Below are 17,249 nucleotides of genomic sequence, written 5' to 3'. Positions count from 1 at the left end.
CTCTATCCAGTACACATGCAGAGTGACTACGCCGGACCCATCCTAAATGGGACAAAACAAAAGAGGACAAACCCTGGGTTGACAAAGTCTAACTCACCTCCTAGGCCCTGCATGTGTAAATAGTCGTTTCTGGAACTTCCCGACTCTGCAGAGACTTTTCTTTTATTGCTTGAGGCATCAGGCAACTGCAGTATCTTCTTCCATGCATTTCTCTTTCTTTCTTAATATATGGTGTGGCCTCATAAATATACACGGTCATGGCGGCTGTCCAAACTGAATATTCTAAACCTCCACCACTACCTGATCCTCCTAAACCCCCTGATCCCTCTCCTAATATTGCCAATCCTAATGTTGATGCTATTGACTCAGCAAAAGTAAAACCCCCAGTTGATGACTCCGGCTTGAAAAAGGACGTCTGTAAAAATACTTCATTGACAGATAATTCTGTAGCCCAGGAACTTACAATTAGAATGGATTCTGAAGTGATGAAAACAATTTTAAATACTCAGAAACCAATAAATAGCCCAAATACTGCCCCTAATAGTCATAGAATCTTGCATCTAAAATATGTCTCTCTTGATAAGAGTTATACAGACTTATATGAAAAGTTCCGTAAATTTGGACAAATTAAAGAGATCAGGGTTAAACTAACTGACAACTTTAAAGCTTGTTTAGTCTGGATCTCATTTCTTTCTAATCAGGATGCAGCTGCTGCCTGCTTGGATTATAACTGCAATGAAAATGAATCTTCGGCCCAACTTGTTGCTAGAGTGCCACCTAACCTGGATATCTTTTATCCAGAAAAGCCGGTAGAGGAAAGGAAGGAAAGTGTGCAGAGGCCTCCCAATCCAGCTAAGTGGCTTATTATCACTCTTGCAAAGGAACGTGCTAACTTGTACGAGTTTAGAAGATTCTTGAAGTCACCTTGGCTCTGGTAATTTGACTAACTCGCAGGTATCGATTTGGAAGAAATTCCTTCCTAATTCATATAAAATCTTATGAACAAGCTGCCATGGTGCTTAACTTGAAACAGAAATCCGACATTAAGGAAGTTAAACCCCACTATACCTTTAGTTCTGCCAAAGGGGTAATTTTTAAGAGATCTGTATGACTTTGAGGAAGAAGAAATTTTAGAAATGTGCCCAACTAATGTTTGGAAGGTTGCTAAAATCCCTCGTTCTTCTATGATTATCCTAAGTTTTTCTGGTGAAGTTCTACCTCATTATATAAGATATAGAAAAAGAGAGAGTTTATGTGAAGCAGTTTAAGCCCCGTCCCCTACAGTGCTTTAACTGCTATGGTTTTGGCCATCCTTCCCGCAGATGTGCAAGGGACAAACTGTGTTTGATATGTGCTCAGCCTGAACATGGGGATTGTTCCCGCCCAACAGTTTGTATGAATTGTAAAGAAGAGCATGATGCCAGAGATAAGAACTGTAATTTATAAGAAGGAACAGGAAATACTACTAAAAGCTCATGCAGAACATATAAGTGTAGGACATGCTAAAAGACTATTAAGTAATTCCAAAAGATACAGTGATGTTGTTAAAACAAATAAAGTGGATCAGCCAACTGTAGAATGCAATAGAAATAAAAATGCCAATATGAATTCTTCTGTTAACACTGAACCCAAGCCTCAGTGTAAAATTGTCACTATGAAATCTAATGGTCTTTCTTCTTCTCAACTAGGAATTTGTAATACTTCTGAAGCCTCCTGTGCGGAGGTTTCCTCACCCCTTGTTGAAGGGGTGTCCCCTGCCCCATCTGGAGGGGCACCTAAGGTTTCTATTGTAGAAACCTCACAGGCTTCTTCTAATGAAGCCTCCTCTCAGGCAATCTCTCTTCCAGACCTGGAGGACTCCCCAGTAGAGGGATTGCTGACTAGTGTGCCTCACTCGGTAGAGGTGCACAGAAGCAATGAGGATCAACCAAATACTGAACCCAAGCCTCAACGTGAAAGAGTCACTGCTAGACCTAATCGTTCTGCTCCACAACTTGGAAATTGTAGTACTCCTGAACCCTCCTCTGCGGAGGTTCTCCCATCCCCAGTTGAGGGAATGTCTCCTGCCCCATCTAGAGGGGCACCTAAAGTTCTCATTGCTGAAACCCCACAGGGTTCCTCTAATAAAGCCTCCTCTGAATCAGTCAAACTTCCAAACTCGGGGGGGCTCCCCAATAAAGGGATCACGGACTGATGTGCCTCACTCAGTTGAGGCGCACAGAAGCAAAGCTATGGAGTCCGAAGCTGTGCGCAGTAAAAGACTCCACAGTCCACCCTCATCTCCATCTTCTTCCCCAAATCGTGATATGCAATCTAAGAAAGGAACTAATAACCCAAACTCTACATCGTCGGTCGGACCATTGTCAGAGAGGAGGATGCCACCCGCGAAAGCAAAGAAATTAGAAAAGAACCCATCTTGTAGACCCTCTCTCTCCCAGACTTCTCTTGCCAGACCATTAGACTCAAAAAGACAAAGAAAACAGTATAATGTCCATAATTCAATGGAATATTCAAGGTTTTAATTCTCATCAAGAGCAGGTTCGGATTCTCTTTAAAGAACATGATGTGTCTGCTATTTGTCTCCAAGAAACTATGCATGGCGATGTATCCCCTAATGTTGGACTTAATTATAAATTTTACAGATCTCCTCCTATGATTGGGGGCCGTGCCCATGGAGGTACTGGTATCATTGTTAAGAAATGTGTAAACCACAGAAGTGTCCAGCTACATTCGGTGTTGCAGGCTTGTGCAGTACAAATCTTTACCACTAAATGGATCACTTTATGTTCTTTGTATTTGGAACCTGAATTGGAAGATAGACTTCTAGACATATATAACCACCCCCGTCAGTTTGAGTTAAATGACCTACAATCTTTGGTTGACCAGCTCCCTGAGCCTTTTATTCTAATGGGTGACTTTAACACCAAGCATCCTCTATGGGGTGAATCAAGGTGTGACCCCTGGGGCAATATAATTGAAGAATTTATTGATAATAACGATGTCATTTTGATGAATGATTGTTCCAAAACTACTGTAGGTTTGATGTCTTTCACAACTCAAGTTCTGCTATAGACCTAACTATTTGTTCATCATCCTTAAGATTAGACTACACTTGGTCAATAGATGAAGATCTACATGGTAACGACCACTGCCCTATCCATATGAAATATTTAAAGAACACTCCCTCCTCTTGCTTACCTAAATGGAAGACAGGAGAGGCTAATTGGGAATTATTTAGGAGATCCACAGAGATTAATTATAAGACTAGTGATTTTTGTAGTAACTCTGATGCATATGATTACCTGGTAGACATCATACTTTCTGGTGCTTTCTCTTCCATTCCTAGGACAGCTGGTAAACCTCAACGCCCAGTAGTCCCCTGGTGGAACGATGAATGTGCTTTAAGCAGAAAGATTACAAGAACTTGCTATAAGAGATATTGGAGATATCCTTGTTTAGTCAATAAGATAACATACAGAAGAGCTCAAGCAAAGCAGAAGAAAATCTTCAAGAAAGCAAGGAGGGAATCCTTCATTAAATATATTAGCGAATTGAAATATGACTCTTCCCCTACCTTAGTATGGAATAGGATTCGAAAATTACAAGGAAAGTTTACTCCATCTCCTTTACCCATTCTGAAGATAAATGACTCTTTTATATCAGATACAAGAGAAGTAGCAGAGGCTTTTGGAAGACATTATGCTGATATTTCAAGCCCACTACATTATTCACATGATTTCAGAAGAATTAGAGCCAAGACCACGATTATTCCTCCTACCAATACGAACTCGGAGGCATATAATCTTCTCTTCACCTTGGATGAAATGGATCATGCTTCATCTTTATCCTCCCCAACCTCCCCTAGAGAGGATGACATTCTTTATTCCATGGTTGCTCACTTATCCATATCCTCGAAGAAATTTCTTTTAAATATGCTGAACAAATTTTGGTCTTGTGGATCTTCTCCTAAATCTTGGAAGACTTCAATCATCATAGGAATCTTAAAGGCAAGAAAAGACTCTCATGACCCACAAAGTAACAGACCTATTGCTCTCACTAGCTGCATTTGTAAGATCTATGAAAGAATGGTTAATATGCGTTTAGTTTGGTTTTTGGAATCTAAAAATCTGCTATCTAACAGACAGTTTGGATTTAGAAGAAATAAGTGCACTCTGGACCCCTTACTTTTTATCACTCGTGAGATTCAGAATGCCTTCGCAATTCAGAACTCGAGCATTGCTGTGTTTTTTTACTTGAAAAATGCCTACAATACTACCTGGCGGGGAGGCAATCTGAAGCAAGTTGCAGAGTGGGGTATCGGGGGTAATATGTTCAATTGTTTAAAGGACTTCTTGTCTGACCGTTATTTAAAAGTCAGAGTGGGCTCTTCTTTCTCTTGTGCATATCTTCAAGAGGAAGGGATTCCCCAAGGAAGTGTTCTGAGTCCTACACTGTTCAGCATAGCCATTAATAGTTTATTAGAACAAGTTCCCACAGGAGTTCATGGATTGGCTTATGCTGATGACTTCGCTATTGTGTGCAGCAAATCGACAACATTAGAAACAGGCCAAAAGATTCAAGAGGTTATTAACTTAGCAACAGCATGGGCTAATTGCAGGGCCTTCAGATTCTCTGCTGAAAAAACAAAAACCATAAGGTTTTCCAGACTAAGAAGCAAGGAAGAGATACCAACACTATTCTTAGAGGGTGTCATATTACCATATGAAGATGAAGTAAAATACTTGGGTCTGGTTTTGGACAAAAGGTTGACATTCACAAATCACATAAACGAGGTTGTATACACTGTTAAACAGTGACTTAATATACTAAAGGTAGTGTCTCGTTTCAACTGGGGAGTAGATTGTATAACTTTAATAAGGCTTTACCAAACAGTGTGCCTTAGCAAAATAGATTACGGATGTCAAATTTATGGATCGGCATGTAAAACTTCATTGAAGAAGCTTGATATAGTCCACAATATGGCTTTACGGATCTGTTCGGGAGCCTATAGAACATCTCTAGTGGATAGCTTGTATGTGGACGCAGGAATTCCTCCCCTCTATATTCACAGGGAGGAATTAAGCATTAGATATATATCTCGTGCCTTGACATCCAAACAGAATCCAAACTTCAAATATGTAAAGCAGCCGGTAGACAGAGCTCCAAGGAAAAGTACTCTGCCGAAACCTTTAGAAGTGAGATGTGAAGTTGGGACAGAGAAGGTAGGACTTGTTCCTAATACAATTGCTAAGATCACGCCTCACAAATACCCTCCTTGGAACCGATGCCCCACTGAAATGTGTCCTCTTAAAAACAAGAAAAATAGAACTGCTGTAGAGCTAAAAAGTGAATTTTTAGAACATTTATCAGTACATGCTAATTCAATTTTTATTTATACAGATGGATCAAAATTCCAAGATGGTGTTGGTTGTGCTGTTGTATCTGATAGCACAGTTTGAAAGACAAGGTTGCCTCATTTTAGCTCTGTTTTTACTGCTGAACTGCAGGCAGTCAGCAACGCCCTCAAATTTGTTTTTAATTCTGTTCCATGTAATAAGAACGTTGTTATTTTTACAGATTCCATGAGCATTGTATCCTCTGTAAATACATTATTACCTCGTCATTTTTTTAGTCCAAGAAATACAGGACTGGTTGATTCTCATTAAGAACAGAAAGAAGATAAAAGTAAACTTTTGCTGGGTGCCGTCCCATGTGGGTATCACTGGAAATGAACAGGCCGATGCTGCAGCCAAAGCCGCCACTAGGCTCAGCGATATAACAGACCGAAAAGTCCCACATACGGACTTAAAACAAGTGATCCATTGTTATACAGTGGAGAAGTGGCAAGAACAATGGACAAGGCTGGACGGCAGTTATAAGTTAGAAGAGATTCACCCCTTAGTGAACCCTTGGAAGTGTCCTCCTTTGGACAGAAGGTCAAGTATTGTTTTGACAAGATTGAGAATTGGCCATTCCTACATTACTCATAAATTTTTGATGGCAAGTGGAGCAGAAAGGCTGGCCCCCCAATGTCCCAATTGCCAAGTAGTTTTTACAATAAAACGCATTTTTAATTCAGTGCCCTGCATTCTCTAATAAGCGCAGGGCAATTTTTTTTTAACAAATTTATCTTTTAAACAAATTTTATGGGAGGAAGCTCATGTGAAGAATGTTGTAAAGTTTTTAAAAGACATCAATTTATTTTATAAAATTTAAAATTGTGTATATGAATGCTTGTGAGTGTATGTTGTTGTAATGTGTTTTTGTGAATGTTTATTGTTTTTACTGTTTTACTTGAATTTTTATCTATAAAAGATAAATATGCACTGAATGGCCTACCGGCTCCAGCGCTTGGCCTTCGAGCCAAAAATTTCATAAATCAATCATAAATCAGCTGCTACATGGAATACGGTAAACGACACTGAGATTATTACGAATATTATGTTTCTTAAATATTTTTCCTATTTTATTGGAAGATATTTTTGCTACATTTATTCCACCTTTTAACAAATCATCAATAGCTATGGTGTTTGCAGAATTAGGGACAGAAATAAAATGTGACGTATCTTTTCCCGGGGTCCGGACGTTTGAGCCATCGAAGATCATCTTGGCTTTCCTCATTGTCCTGGTGATCAAACCTCCGGGGTATTTCAGCTTCCTAAAGGTATTCTTGATGTAAGTAAGTTCATCCTCTAGGAGTTCTTCACTGCAGATACGAAAAGCTCTGAGAAAGAAACCTATTAGAACACCCGTTTTAACACGTCTGCTGTGTGCTGAAAAATAGTGGACAAAGTTATCCCTATTGGTGGGCTTCCTGTATACCGAGAAACTTACCTGTTGAGAACCTTTGTGTATCAACGTGTCTAAAAATGGTAACTTACCCTATTTTTCCAGTTCAACTGTGAATTGAATGTCTTTATTCACAGTCTTCTCAGCTTATTTTCTAAATTAGTTCCTTTTGGCATCACCACGATTATGTCACCCACGTACCTTAACCAAGTGGTACCTCTTCCCATGATGTCGATATATTTGTCCATTTCTAATACTTCCACGAATAAACATGCCATGACAGCAGATAATGGACTCCCCATTGCGAGACCTCTGATCTGTTTAAATTCAGTGTTGTTAAACAAAATATCCAAATTTGACACACATGGAAATAAGTTTTATATAATCAGATCTTGGGACTGGAAGGATATCATCATCGATATCTGTTGTTACTTTCTTCACAGCTTCTAGGGCATCAATAATAGAAACATTTGTGAATAACGCTGTTACATCGAAGCTTGCCAACTTTTTATCATTTACCTTTAGATCTTTAAGTTTCCGGATCAGGTCGGAAGAATTTCTTAAATGGGCCCCGCTGATGGAACCGATGGCGTTGGGAAGGGGTTTTGCCAGACATTTTGCTAGTCTGTGAGGAGCGCTACCAATTCCTGAAGTTATGGGCCTCATGGGGATATTTACCTTATGTACCTTAGGTAGACCGTGCATTAATGTTTTTTTTTGTAACTTCTGCTAGTAATCCTAACAACTTTTTCCCCCTGGATGATTTGTGTAAGATTTTTCTCGCTTCTGTGTTGAATTTTGCTGATTCATCAGCGTTGCCGGCCGGTTGTCTTTCGTATGTTGATTCATCATTCAAAAGATCGGACATTTTGCCCAGATAGTCAATTTTATTTAAAATAATTACTCCGCCGCCTTTGTCGGCGTGGGTTATTATGTCATTATCATTACTCAAAGTCTGAAGGGCTTCTCTAAATCTTGGGAATAACAAAACGATTACAATCGGCCAAGGCTTGGTAACATGTTATTACCCCTTGGGTGAAACCTTTATCGACTTCGTTCTCAGACAATTTTTTCTGCTGTCATGGCATGTTTATTCATGGAAGTATTAGAAATGGACAAATATATCGACATCATGGGAAGAGGTACCACTTGGTTAAGGTACGTGGATGACATAATCGTGGTGATGCCAAAAGGAACTAATGTAGAAAATAAGCTGAGAAGACATATTGATGGTTTCCTTGAGTCTTGTAGGTACCACATACACCAGGTGTCATACCAGTGTAAACCGGCAATCTTCAACGCCGGCCGCCATTCTAAAAGTACAAAGTAGAACAAGAAACATATCAAATAAAACAATCAAACTTTAAAAAACAACTAGAAACTTTAACAATAAAAACGTCTGGCTTGTAAAACGTATCGGTGTTCAAAAGAATGTTCAATGCGAGGTACTGGGACGTGCGTTCTCATTACTCTCTTCCTGCTGTTCTTGTTCCCCCTCCTCAAGCGTCGGCAACGGCGGCAGGTTTATGGTTTCACCGACGACAGCGGCGTTTCATAAATCTTCGTCGGGTTCTCAATGCGGTGAATGCCCACCTATCCTCGCTAAGGGTAGTCCGATCAGGCTCAAAATTGGCAAAAACAATAACTGGCACAGATTTAAAACGTCTTTTGACACCTTTATATTTTCCACTCGTAATGAAACCATTTTTGCAAGCCTCTAGAGTGGAATAAGAGAAATTGCCTGAGTCACTACGTGTGACATCAAATACAAAACCCAGTGGTTTAGGTGACAATAGCAACGCCACATCTCTCTTACTAGTGACTCCGTCGAAGAGATCGTATCCGTAGCAACTCTCTATTATATGTGTCAATTTTGTTTTACCACAGCCTCCTTGCGTATCGTAAACCCAAAGGATCTTTCTTTCGTCTTGATCGAATAAACGTTTCATAATCGACACTTGCCACAAGACGGATTTTTGTTCTTCAAACCTTTCGTGTCGAGCTTTTAGGTCACGTACACTCACATGCTCATCCAATGCCGCTTTGGATCTTATGTAGGCACCCGTATTCTTAAAATTTTCTGCGTCATCACTTAGCAATCGTATCAAAAGATGTTTGGCCGAACTTTTTTCTCGACTGGTCTAGTAAGAGAAGTCTGGGAGAGAGAGGGTTTACAATGTGTTCTTTTCTAATTTCTTTGCTTTCGCGGGTGGCATCCTCCTCTCTGACAATGGTCCGACCGACGATGTAGAGTCTGGGTTATTAGTTTCTTAGATTGCTTATCACGATTTGGGGAAGAAGATGGAGATGAGGGTGGACTGTGGAGTCTTTTACTGCGCACAGCTTCGGACTCCATAGCTTTGCTTCTGTGCGCCTCAACTGAGTGAGGCACATCAGTCCGTGATCCCTTTATTGGGGAGCCCCCCGAGTTTGGAAGTTTGACTGATTGAGAGGAGGCTTTATAAGAGGAACCCTGTGGGGTTTCAGCAATGAGAACTTTAGGTGCCCCTCTAGATGGGGCAGGAGACATTCCCTCAACTGGGGATGGGAGAACCTCCGCAGGGGAGGGTTGAGGAATACTACAATTGTAAGAAAAAAAACATTCATATGATAGTTATGTGCTATTCCTCTGGGATATTGTTTCTTTTGCGATTATATTCATAAACAATTGTTTTTATTCTTTCGTCTGAATCTCTATATCTTTTAGCTTTGTTGATGGTGGGCAACCCGCTATCAGCTGTTAAGAGTACATAATAAAGCAGAGTAACATTAGTACGATATTAACTTGAGTTTGATTATTCGTATTCACTTTTTGGATTCTGTTTTCCTCTGTTGTTTCTATCATTACAAAAAGGGCAAATATGGCTTGTAACGGCTGTAAGAATTTGGAAGACCGGCTCAGGCGTTGTGAGGAAGAGATTTCACTTCTCACTGAATGGAGATTAATCTAAAATAAATTGATAAATATATGAATAAGTGAATAAGTAGAGATAAATAACAAATAAATAAAATGATTAAATTGCAAAAAAAAATCGGTTAATCAGTCGATCAAAAACAATCAATCAATCACTTTTAAATTTACTAACCCCATGTTCTTCTACTGCCCTTGACAAATCTTCTTTACCTCTACTATGACTCCTCCTTTTCGATGTGATATTGTCCTCATGGATAGAGGTGTTGGTTGTTGCTGACAAAACATAACCTTGAATGTAGGATCTAGGACAGTTGTGTCCCAGACAATTGCAGCTGTCCGTTCATCTTGAAAGTGACACCCATTCCGTCACCAATCAATTTGTTCATATGTTATATATTTTTCGGCTTCTTTTAATTTGTTATATTTCTCAATCTAATGAATTCTCATTGTCTTTATATTAACTAATTTAATTTTTCTCTATGAATAATGGATGACTCGTAAGAGGTGGCTTGTTGAAAGAAAACTTAAATAACAAGAAACATGCGGGATATTTTTAAAATGACTGAAGGAAACAAAAGATTGATAACATAATTTATTTAGTTAAATTGGTTTAAATCTATTTATATTGCACTACGACTCGAGTGCAAACATAAAAAATAAACGAAATGCAGCAGAAGTCCACATACGTTGTAAAAAATGCGAAATAAAGACATCATACATTGTACATTCACAATAAACGTCTAATTTGACTTTGTGAAGAACTTTTGGCTGGCATTCCTGTGATGTCCCGACGATCTTTTTTTTGAGAGATATGGTGGTGACTTTGATCTTGTTCACTTTGGCATTTCTCTGTTTGCGCATGTGGATCTTGGATGATAGTCCAAAGCAAGATCTAAGAATATAAGGTCTAACCACTTCCGACCGAATTTCGAGGGAGTTGGCGCAGCGGGCCCGTGAACGTCACCTGGCTGTTGAAAGTGGGGTTGGCGGGTCCTATAGCTGTCAGTTGAAGCTGGTGCGTCGTTTAAGAAAGACGTTCCCTTCGCTCGCACCGCTCCACGCAATTAGTTATATTCTGACAAATATTATATAAAATATATATATAAATATATATAAAATATTATAGTTCCTGTCTATATATATGAATATATAATATATATGATATATATATATAATATATAAAATATTATAGTTCCTGTCTTCCTTGGCGTTTCACAGTTTTCTTCAGTGTTTCACAAAGAGAAAATGGACTCAGCCTAATGACGTCAGAAGCTGCGCAGAATTCAAACGATCTGACCTGTATATTTAGACCGACATGAACACTGCTCTGTTTTGCTGCTACCCTTGCAGGAACAATGTGTTTTCAGGAATCGATTTTCTGGATTAAACTTCTGAGCCACTTCTCGTAAACTAACGCGTTTTTCACTGTTCATCTCAACATCACCACTGTACGCCTGGAGGTCGCCTTCCGTGAATTTCGTGTTGATTACCCCATAAGCTGTACTAAGCAAATATGTCTTGACCATGCTCCCATGGATGGCGCTTATGATGGCTGGTATATGAGGCAAGTCCATTGATGTTCGGTCCAACTTTGGTACAGCAACGCTGACACGATCTCCCACAGAAAACTCTTGATTTTTTTTTTTTTTTTTTTTTTTTTTTTTTTTTTTTTTTTTGTGGCGAGTTGACGGTTGCTTTTGAGGCGTTACTGGTGGTTCAGGTTGCGGTGGCAATGGTGGTGCGTCTTGACTGTCATCCAGTGGACTCAAACTCATGTGTGGTAGTGATTGGGAAGGTGTCTTCTTGTGGCGAGGGTGATGACTGGTTGGTGGCATCTTCTAGTGGTGGCTGTGATGGTGGTGATGGCTGTTTGTCTTCTAGTGGTGCAGGCTTGAAAAGACGCGGCACTGGTATAGGCTTCAATATCAGGTTCTTCCTTGGCGACAGCTGGCTGATTAGTTCTTGGGCTAGGGGTGGAGACAATTTGTGCTACAATTGTTACATGTATGTTAAAAAATTAAAGAAAAGAGTATGTAGGATGGCAATGTGTTAAACAGAGGAGTGAAGGCTGTAAAGGAGGCCTGACCAGCGATCTCACAGTAAGTATGAGAGCCACGATATTTTACTTTTTCAAAAAGTTATCTCCTAGTAGTTTTTGGTAGCTATACAGATTTTCATTGATATTTAGCATTTTAATTAGTAATATGATACAAGTAAATTTGCCTAGCCCTAATATAGACCCTTAGCCACCAAAAACAAACTATAGAACTTTATGTACAGGGATGCACAACATATTGAAACTTTGTCAACTATTATCGAATTGTCACCACCCCAAACCAATGAAATTCGTTAATTGAATTAATCTGTGAACATTTCTCTTCAATATTTTAGTAATTGACGACATCTTTTGATAAAGTTAACCCATCTCACTAGACAGCAGCGATCACAGTGGCCCTCCTGTACACGGACATTTTAGTATAGATAATTTAACTTTGAATATTGAACATTCTTAAGAATTATGATTTTAGCGATTATTCCCTTTTCTTTCTTTTTGATTTTCTTTAAACTAGTTGTTGTGGTAACCAAAGAATTTTTAAAATACACAAGTTTCTAGGTGGACATGATAGCCCCACATATACAATTTATATTTAAACTGCCGGATTTGGAAAAAGACCATTTATTTAACTACAACAAACTAACAAAAAATAAAAGAAAACAGAGCATTTTAAGTTTGGCATTCGAAAATTCATCTTTTATTTTGTACTCGCTATAAAGTTTAATCTTTGTTCTAAAAATACAGAATTTTCCTCTTCTGCTGACTAAATCATCAGCGACTTGAACTGACCAACTCCTCACTATATCACATCCTCTTCAGTAATTAGCCCATATAAATAGAATCACAGTTTTTGGAGAATTTTTGATTAACAGGCTCTTAATGTTATTGTTTTTAAATACTATCTGGATACTAAAGTTATTAAAAATGTTAGGAAGAATGATTAAGTTTTTGTGACACAGAACTGTTAACATATTTTTATAATTAAATTGTTTGACCTGCTAGGAAATGTTTTCTTAATACTTCGCAGGTCAAACAATTTAATTATAAAAATGTTAACAATTCTGTACCACGAAAATTTAATCTTCCTAGCATTTTTAATAAATTTTGTATCCAGATAGTATTTAAAAACAATAAAGGAGCCTGTTAATTAAAACTTTTCCAAGAAGTAAAGAACGTATTTATAACATACCATGTAAAAACTGTGATTTTATTTGTATAGGCCAAAAAGGCAAAGGTTTAGATAAAATAATAGGCCAACATAAATATAGTATTAGAATGGGGCAAGTGTCAAGTGGATTATTTGTCCACCAAAGGGATGGTCATAATATTGACTGGGGAAATTCAAAAGTAATTACTTCTTGTAAAATATTATTGAATCTTGTTTCATAAAAAGAAATTTTGGAAATATGAACTTATTTGGGTTTATTTAAATTGGACAATTTAATATTGACATAATGGATGTGTTGGCTTTGAGTGAAACTAAGTTGAAAGGAAAGGGTGAGTGTAAGTTTGGGAGTGTAAGTGGGAGGTTATCAGGAGTGAAGAGAGGGTAAGGGAGCGAAGGGGTGGCTATTCTAGTAAGTGAAGAGATAGGTAAACGGGTAGTGGAGTGGAAGGAGGTTTCCTCAAGGATAATGGGGATGAAGGTGAAAATGGGAAAGGAGATGTGGGTCTTTGTAAGTGCATATGGGCCTGGCAGTGAGAAGAGTGTAGAAGAAAGGGAGGCATTTGGATAGATTTAAATGAGTGCATAGAGGATTTAGGAAGAAATGTAAATGTAATAGTACTGGGAGACCTTAATGCTAGGGTAGGAAATAGTCCAATCGATGGAGTGGTTGGGAAATGTGGAGTTCCAGGAAAGAATCGTAGTGGAGAGTTGATGGTGGAAATGTCTAGAGAGTTGATATCAAATACAGTGTTTCGGAAGAAAGTCAAGCATAAGTACACATGGGAGAGGGTGGTGGATGGAAGGGTGGTAGATCGTCGTGGCTATCCCTCTCTCTTCAGAGGATGATGGTCTTCGTTCTGGTCTGAGTGCGTAGAGCGCTAATGGATTATGTAGCGGTAAATAGGATCATGATAGGAAGAGTTAAGGATGTACATGTGCTAAGGGGAGAGGGTGGGGGAATATCAGATCATTTTTTGGTGGAAGGTAAGTTGAGAGTGGAGGATAGATGGAGAAAGAGGAAAGGGACAAAAGGTATGGGGGTTCTTAGTGAACTCTTTGAATGAAAAGGAAAAGGAGAAGGAGTACGAAAAGAAGCTGAAGGAGGAGTGGGAGGGAGTAAAGGATAGAGTGGAGCTGGGTTTGTAGGAGGAATGGGGAGGGAGTCATAAAGTGTGCAAGGATGGTGTGTGGAACAAGAAGGACAGGGGAAAGTAGAAGAAAGGGTAGTGAATGGTGGGATGAGGAAACAAAGAAGGTTGTAGAAGAGAAGAAGCGAGCTTTCTCAGATTGGTTACAAAATAGGACGAGGGAGTCATATGAGAGGTACAAAGAAAAGAAAAGAGAAGTAAAGCAAAAGGTAAAGGAGGCAAAGAGGAGAGCAGATGTGAAATGGGGTAAGAGTATGACAGAAAATTTTGAAAGTAATATAAATGTTTTGGAAGGAAATTAAGAGAGGAAGAGGAGGCGAATCAAGTAGAGAAGAAAAGGTAAAAGGTGCAGATGGAGAGATGATAATGGAAGAGAAGGCAGTAAGGGGAAGATGGGCAGAATATTTTAGGGAGTTGCTAAATGTGAAGGAGGATAGGGAGGGAAAGATAGCTGCAGTGGGAAATGCGAAGAAAATGAGTGAGGAGAATGGAGGAGAAATAAGGAAGGATGAAGTGAAGGCAGTTGTTAAGATAATGAAAGTAGGTAAGGCACCTGGTCTGGATGGATGCCATGCAGAATGTCTGAAAAAGGGAGGTATTGTGATGGTGGACTGGCTGGTGAGATTATTTAATGTTTGCTGGAGAGAGGGTAGAGTGCCGGAGGACTGCCTGTATAGTTCCTCTTTACAAGGGAAAAGGGGACAAGTGTGAATGTAGTAGTTTCAGAGGGATTAGCTTGTTAAGTGTAGTTGGGAAGGCTTATGGGAGGATCTTGATTGAGGGGATTAGGAGAGGAACAGTGTGGATTTAGGACAGGTAGAGGTTGTGTAGATCAGATCTTTGTGGTAAGACAGATATGTGAGAAAGGGGAAGGATGTTTTTTGGGCTTTTATGGATCTGGAAAAGGCTTATGATAGGGTAGACAGAAAGGCACTGTGGGAGGTTATGCAGATATACGGGATAGGAGGAAAGCTTTTAGGAGCTGTCAAGAGTTTTTATGAGAGTAGTAGAGCTTGTGTCAGGATTGGAAATGGAGAGAGTGAGTGGTTCGAGGTAAAGGTGGGACTTCGTCAGGGATGCGTTATGTTGCCCTGGCTGTTCAACTTATACATGGATGGGGTGGTGCGAGAGGTAAATGCAAGGGTAGTGGGCAAGGGATTGGAGATGGTTAAAGAAAATGAAGAAAAGTGGGAGGTGAGCCAGCTGTTGTTTGCGGACGACACTGCGCTTGTGGCAGGATCGGAGGAGGGATTGAGGAAGCTGGTGGCAGAGTTTGTGAGAGTATGTGATAGAAAGCTAAAGATAAATGTGGGTAAAAGTAAGGTGATGAGATGTACAAGGGGTGAAAGTGGCAGTAGACTGGAAGTGAGCATTAAGGGAGAGCGACTGGAGGAAGTGGATAGTTTTAGATACTTGGGTGCAAATGTGGCAGGAAAAGGTGGAGTGAAGGTGGAGGTAGAATGCAGAAACATGGAACATAAGAGAAGGAGATTGTGTTTGAGATGAGGTGTCTGAGAAGTATGATGAGGGTTACTAGATAGAGTGAGAAATGAGGAGGTGAGGAGGAGAACAGGGGTGGAAAGGGAGCTGAGAGATAGGGTGGATGAAAGAATATTAGGATGGTTTGGACACATGGAAAGAATGAGTGAAGAAAGACTAGTAAAAGAGGTATGGAAGGCAGATGTGGACGGAGTGAACATGAGGGGACGTCCTAGGATGAGGTGGATGGATGGGGTGAAGGGGGCTTTGGGGAAAAGGGGAATGTCTGTTGAGGAAGGACGGGAGAGGACAGAAGACAGGGGTGAATGGAGAATGGTTGTATATGGATGATGTTGTGATTGCATGAGGTGGAATGGGCAGGGATGGGGGGTGAGGTATGTGTGAGCAAAATTTGACGCAGCCCAAAGAGATTTCTCCCTGTCCTCTCCTTTTATGCAATGGGGGGACGGAGAGGGGGGGGTCGCCGATTTAATGAAGCGGCCTTGCTGTGTCTGGCGACACTGCTTCTAACCCAGGGCAGTGGACAAGGTGCAGGGATGACCCGTCATCCAGGAGGTGCTCAGATAAGAGGGAGGGTGGAGGGGTGTGGAGTGTATTCAGGGATGGAATGGGTGGAAATGATTTTATGCCTTTCCCTTTTTGGCTACCTCCCTTGTAAGGGGAAAAAAGCCTTGGTATATGTATGTATGTATAATTTTTATATGTAACATGGGACCTTTCCGAATATCCTGTATTCTTATGTATATATTGTTTCTTTCTGTATTGCTTTTCTGTACCTTTGAAAATGTCTTAATAGAGGAAAACATTCGGTATCTGTTTTTTCAATTTTCCGGTGGTTTCTGCAAAAATGTGTATATGTGTATATATGTATATATTTTGATTAAAATCAACTGCGCTAATAGATTTAACTATTTTCAGTTGTATCTTCTTAAGTTTAAGGAAGGACTTCCTATCAACTTCATTCAGCTTATGAACGAAATCATCCATGGTGAATGTGAAAAGAAAGGCGCTGGTAAATGCCGATGGTTTCTATTTGATGTGTAACAGCATGTAAAAAACTGTTGACAACGACACCTAAAACTTCGGAGTTTTTTTCACCTCGATAAGAGGCTTCCTCAGGGTGAGAAGGACTTCATTGGTGTAGAGGCGATGTTCTAGTCTTGAAGGTCTAGAGGCAAGTTAAGAAGGTGGCTAAGCGGGAGGCTTTTTTATACTCGGTCGAACGGTTCAATCGACTCGGTGCGGGTGGAATGCTGGGCTGTGATTGGCTCATGGGACACTTCACCTGATCTCGGGCGGCGAGAGTGACCTCTGTCTGCTACGCAGCTCAAGCGGCTAGGCCCGGGCAGAATGCTAGCTTGCGATTGGCTGCGGGGGTTCTCCCGTGATCTTGTGCTTACCCCGGGCAGAATGCTGGCTTCCGATTGGCTGCGGGGATTCTCTCGTGATCTGGAGGAGGCTCTGGTTTTTGGCTGGAGATCTTGGCGGCTTGGTGGAAGGTCTTGTGTAGGTTGAAGAGGGAGCGGTTTCAGAGGGCGAGCTGAAGGGAGAATAAAATCAGAAGCAAGTTGTACATTAATGGTAGGGTGACGGGAAGTGATGGCTACGGCTTCTGCAATTTGCATACGCCTGTGGTTGGACTCTCTGTGAAGAATAGTCGTGGATTCAATTAGT

This window comes from Oratosquilla oratoria, chromosome 37, assembly GCF_046742065.1.
Source record: "Oratosquilla oratoria isolate Oo_2021 chromosome 37, ASM4674206v1, whole genome shotgun sequence".
In the NCBI taxonomy this organism is placed as follows: Eukaryota; Metazoa; Arthropoda; class Malacostraca; order Stomatopoda; family Squillidae; genus Oratosquilla; species Oratosquilla oratoria.
The sequence above is the reverse complement of the archived record's forward strand: the minus strand, read 5'-3'. Positions refer to the sequence as shown.